We start from the raw sequence: 6,062 nt of genomic DNA, 5'->3' as shown, positions 1-6,062 counted from the left end.
AACATTTTTTTCGGCATCTGACTTCACGGACCGCCGGGGCTGTAATGCACAGGTAATTCTGTGAAGTCAGGTGGCAGAAAAAATGACAACTCCGGCGGGATCCTGCCGGTTTTACCGGCAAGGCTACCGCCGGAGTTGTAATGAGGCCCAATATGTAATATTTTAGGTTGTTTGAAAATGAAAAAAATTAACAAAATACCGATAAGTGAGGATTACAATTCAGAAGAAATTTGATTTTAAAGAATTTGGATGCATGGTAAGTGTGACCAAAGTTACTGGAAGTGCGATCATGGTCGATACATTATTTTTTGGTTATTAAATGTTAAGTTAGACACAGTTATCTAATCTAATGTTTTTTTTGTTAACTTTAGTTGGCATAGGTAGGCGTCTGAAGAAACGTTTATTGTTGTATAAGTTAGTCGAGGAGGTTAAATAAGCCACAAAAATGTGTTTAATTATTCATCTGTCTTTCATTAATTTTGGCCGCTTGGTTTACAAATGCTGAGTTAATTATAAGTCTGAAGAGACGATTTTTGTAATATAAGACAGATGGTGATGGATATTACGTAATAATATTAGTTTCATTATTTATTTATTGAATAGCCTGGAAGACGATCCAAAGGGATTGAAATACGTGTCAGCATTAAAACTCATGGCAACCATAATGTCAACATAAAGGATGTGAAATGTGATTTATAGTGATTCACACACCTGATGAATTTGTTTTAAATCAATAAATTATTGAAGTGATTGAAAAATTTGTTTAGCACCCTTACAAAAGAGGTATACTGTTTTAGATATCACGCCAGCTAGTGGGTTCGCTCGCTAGCCACATATGAGGTGGGGCTGCACTCATACCAAAACCTCGAGAATAATGTGCAGCTCATTTTGTAATTGTGCGCAGCGAGCCTAAACTTGCAACCATAAATTACTCTCATAAATATCTAGAATGTACTCAATGGTCTTCATACATATTTGTGTCAAGTTCACAGGACTGACACATGATGCCACAGCAATTCAGAGCAGCAGTCTCCGATGTTTGAAGCGAAGTTTGAGCTACAGGTGAACATGGCAGATTGGTAACTGTATGAATGCTTGAAGCAGGGCCACATGTTTTTGCAAAATGCACGTGGCAAATCCGTACTGACCAATCTACATATGTTTCCCTCTCTTCCCACAGGTGGTGCAGCCTGTACATGCAGACCATGGCTTCTGAATCCTGTGAATAATCCTGAATCACCAGCATCAGACACCAGCAGGGGGAACCATTATATTTTGAGCGTGGTTTGTTTGATGTCAAAATGGATAGAGGGTATTCCTGCACCAGATTGCAGTGCGCAAACCGCAGCTACATTACTGGTAAATCATATATTTTCAAGATTTGGGTTACCACAAAGAATAGAATCAGATAGAGGAAGTCATTTTACAAGCGCTTTAATGAGTAAGGTGTGGCAGATACTGGGGGTGAAAAGAAAACTGCATATTGCATACAGACCCGCCTCTTCTGGGAATATTGAACGTTGCAACAGGTCTGTTGTGGAGATATTAAAGAAGTTTGTAGCAGAGGCAGGTTACAGCTGGGATTTACATTTACCCCTGGTTTCGATGGCAATCAGATCAACTCCTGCCAAAGCAACAGGTATCAGTCCTCATGAGGTGTTAACAGGAAAGAAAATGCTACTACCACAATATTTATTATACAGGACACATGAACAGACACTTGTAAGCGCATCTACAGTTCACGAATATGTGGAAGAACTGAGGAAGCATTGACAACATGCATTTGCTTTTGTGCAACGAAATTTGGAAAGGGCTACTGACAGTGAAAAATCCTATTATGATAGAAAGACATCTGTGAAAGAGTATAACGTAGGGGATCAGGTATATAAAATTCATTTTGGAAAAGGTAAACATACAAATTCTAAGTTTCTGGTGGCCTGGCATGGGCCTTTTCAAATTTTGGATAAGGGGCCTCATTCTGAGGTGGGCGCAAAGGTATACCGGGTACCGGTAATGACACAGGTGCCGGTAATCCATTTGTGCCCTATACCGAGGTCCCTTAGCGGGTCCCTCCCTTAACGCCTGGTATTATCAGGCGTTATGGATGGGACCTGTTAAGGGATACCGGGGTCAATAACGGTACCACAATTTGCGGTACGGTTGTTGACGCCTTCCCCCTTCCCGTTGAGCCCTATGGGGGCTCAAATGGGAATGGGGAATGGCTTTTACATTGGGGACTTACCGGTCCCACCAAGGTCGGACTGGACCAGTAAGTCCCCATTGAATGAGGGCGGACACAGTGCAAATATTGGTGCTAGTCATGGCGCTTTTAGCGCCATGACTAGCACCAACCTCGTAATGAGGCCCAAGGTGTCTCCAGTGGTCTACACAATATTGAAGACAGAGGGTGAAACGATAACAGAGCAGTTTGTTCATGTTAACCAAATTAAGCCCTGTCATCCCAAACATGAAGTCAGGAGGCTTCAGCAAGTAGAAACAGCTAAGTACCCTGAAGACATGGAAGGGAAAACATGGTGACTGTGTTCATAGTACCCCACATCATTAAAAAAAAATAGTTGTGGTCCTTATTATAGAGATTAGAGAAATAAAAGTAGATGAAAATACCATAGATGGTAAACATTGACAAAAGGGGCTGAAGCAGATTGATTTATTATGATATAATGTTGAAATATTTTAATGTATAATGGTGTTTTATGTATATGTTTATTTTCTCTCTAACATGTGCTTAGTTCCAGGAGGAAGTGGAATGTTTTGGACAATTATTTTTTTTTGGGTAGAAAGGGTGAAATTGATATTGTGCTATGTGCTTAATCTGTCTTTTTTCTATTTGATTTAGAATGACTAATCTATATTCTGAGGTCGGAGGTTGCAGGACCGAAGGACACGAGAGATGATGGAGTCCAGGAGTACACGGGATGAAGTTCAAGTAATGCCTCTGGACCAAAATATGGAGGTGAAGACAAAGTAACCGGGACGCCAAAATGACTTCTCTGGAAAACCATACAAGAGTGCCAGAATGAAAGAATTGCACCAAATGAACCAGATGATAAGTGGAGAAAATAATCCCCTATGTGACTGGAAGTATGGGTGATGGATTCCCACAACTTTATTATTTGATTTAATTATTTTAATTCATGTTGTTAGTTCTTTGTTTTATTTATTTATTTTATTTTATTATTGACTTGAAATGTTAATTTCACAGTTGAACAAAGACAATTGAATACATGGACACTTCATTTGGAAAGAAACGTGTATAATGTTTTATAAGAATTTATGGACCCATTTGAGATGAATTTTGCTTTTATGATGATTGAGCAGTGATGTATTATGAATAATTTAAATGTTCATTTTATTGAGTTGCTATGATGGAAACAAAAAGAGGAGTGCAATTTTGGTTTCCTCCAATTGTGGATTTGAGTACTGCCAAATTGTCGGAAAAGGAGGGGATATGTAGTAATATATATAGCGCTTTATAAGAATACATAGCGCTTCACTAAATGTGATGGCATTTTTTTGTTGTGTTGCCAGCAATAATATGGCACACACATATAGTTATTTTATGTTGCCAGTCTAACATGTGAATATGTTGCTGGTGGCATGCAAGATACAGAATTCATAATGCAGCAAAAGCTCAATGTGAAACTGCAGAGAATAAAGTGCACCATTTTATTTTTAGTACCTCATACATAGAAGACTTCATTATTTATATATAACTGACTAACTTTAATTAACATTTACTAAAGATTGACTCTAACTTCCTTAACATTATAATGTAGTCCCATGTTCAAAATGAGGTGAATATACATATTTTGGAATTTGTTTTTAAATGTGCACTGGCATTTTATTTTTCTCTCTCTGTGCTGGGTTGCAGAAAGCAGAAAGTATGTACGTAAGAAAATAAAATTGTAACAGTTGCTCTGTGAGCAATGATCCCATTGTGTAGAAGTGAAGGGTAAAACATGTTTTCAACCTGATTGGAGGAAAGTGTCTGTAGACCCATCACGTAGACAAGATAGGGAGGTCCCGAGTTCTGCTAATGGGAAATCTTACAGAGAGAAAGCAGTTCGTGTTGACTGGGCTCTGAAGATGGATTTGATGGTTGACTGCACCATCTGTAGAAGGTGTGCGTACATAAACAGAAAGGGGCATCCTAAGGACATTATACCTCGCCGTACCGCTTGCAAACGAGATGAAACATGTTCGTAGAACACACCAGATGTCCGGAATGGGTGTAAATGAGCAAAATGGGAGTGTGTGAAGGACAGTATACCTGTCCGTATCGGGCGTAGCCAAAATGGTGCCTTCCGTAGAACAGGGGCGGTTGCCGGCAAGTTCGTAGGCAAACAAAATGGAGTTGTCCTAAGGACACTGGAACTGTCAGTACAGTGAACATATCATTTGTGCACATGCGCAGTACAACCGTAAGTATAACAAACATTGCGCCTGTCCCCAACTGTCCGTCTCACGTGTGTCGCACTTTGAATTAGTTGGAGAACCCGAACACTGTCCGTAGGACACTTGCGCGCATGCGCACGTTGGGTAATCTGCATTTGCTGTCCAGCGGAGTCCCATTTCTGGCACAGATGTGTTGAGGACATCATCATGTGACCGCACCCACGCTGAGCGTGTGGACTAATTTGCGCAGTTTGTGTGCTTCCGCAGCAGTACAAAAGAACTTGTAGACACAAGGCAAAGTATTGTAGAGTGTAAAAATGTAATTTCAAATATTCCAGACAATAGCTGACCTGAGGACTTGGTGTGTAAAATGTTTGTACCACTTTGCAGGGAAGAAGACGGTCACGAGGCACACTCCTCCACCCCTACAAATGGCCACACCCCCGAGCGCATCTTCATTGTCCTTCTAGCTATAGCAGATTGAGGTGTACTGCCTTTACTGCTGTAGTGACCAAAAGGAAACTAATCGGTATAGCTTCCATGGCTGCTGTTGGGTCATTAGCCTCTGCACCACCCCCAAACCCGCCACCACCTCCCCAAGGGCCTGCAGGGAGATATACGGGTGAGGATGTAGAGAGCGAGGAAGAAAAGGAGGAAGAGAATGAAGTGGAGGAACTCCGCACTAGGAGCACTCGCCGGGAGTCGTGGGTGTGGCTGTTGTTTTCCGTGCGAACCTGGTGAAGTGTAACCAGTGCGAGGTGGTGCTGAGTCGCGGGAGACTTGGTGCGTACAGCTTTGGTACGACAACCATGAAGCGACACCTCACTTCGTTCCACACTGCGGACATTCGCAAGGTGGTGCCATGTGAAGAGCATAATCGATTGAGTTCCTCCACAGCATCCTCCGTGTCCGATCCTCCCACCACAAGAGACACTTCTGTGGGGGAGCACCTCCCTCCAGCTGCCTCACAAGCCATTCGCAATGCTGTTGACCCTTACCTTTCAAAGGTGACAGTAGTGTGTACGTATTGTGACGCAGTACTCTGCAGGGGGGAGAGTTTTCGAAGTGCTTTTGAGGCTGCAGTCACAGAGCACCAGAAGATCTGCTCCTTACCTAAATGAAGCTCACCCTATATCTTTCTCTGTTCACTTGCCCTTTCTTTCAAAAATTACAGAAAAGGCTCTGTTCAGAGCCGCCTTTCTCAGTTTAACAATAGAACTATGAAATGACGGTCGTAGACCCCTGCAGAGTTGTGGAAATGTTTGCGGACAGTCGTAGGGGAAAAAAAAGGAGGGTGCAAGCGGAGCAAACACAATGAAGTGTACCCTGGGAGTAAGTGGTGGCTCTGAAAAGAGCTTTTCGGTGGTGTGTTGTGTGGGTCAAAAACTGTGGATTGGAGAAAACGGATTGTCAGATAGGTTAGTGTGATTTCAAAAGAGGTCGCAATGCATTTTGTACATTGCGAAGAAAAATCTGATTGCCAGCATATGTGAGGTGGACATCTCTGCGGAAAATGAAAGAGCTGCGAAACAAAATGTTTTCATTGTGGAAAGAGGACATGCCAACATCTCTTAAAGAGGCACAAACAGCCTTATCCACATTGCGTCTTGCCTTCTCCATTAGTGGACCAAAAGCAGAAGAACGCA

General features: G+C 41.9%; 1 long non-coding RNA gene across 1 annotated transcript; it reads left to right on the top strand.

Annotated features, from left to right (window-relative positions):
* The first annotated feature begins 653 nt into the window (after window positions 1–653).
* LOC138582754 (uncharacterized) lies at window positions 654–3,909 on the top strand. The gene is made up of 3 exons (XR_011305072.1): window positions 654–1,062; window positions 1,181–1,359; window positions 2,858–3,909. It is a non-coding gene; the product is annotated as an uncharacterized lncRNA (long non-coding RNA).
* Window positions 3,910–6,062: the final 2,153 nt, after the last annotated feature.

This window comes from Ambystoma mexicanum, chromosome 3q (genome assembly GCF_040938575.1).
Source record: "Ambystoma mexicanum isolate Mex_15411 chromosome 3q, UKY_AmexF1_1, whole genome shotgun sequence".
NCBI lineage: Eukaryota > Metazoa > Chordata > Amphibia > Caudata > Ambystomatidae > Ambystoma > Ambystoma mexicanum.
This window is presented reverse-complemented; position numbering and strand designations above follow the sequence as displayed.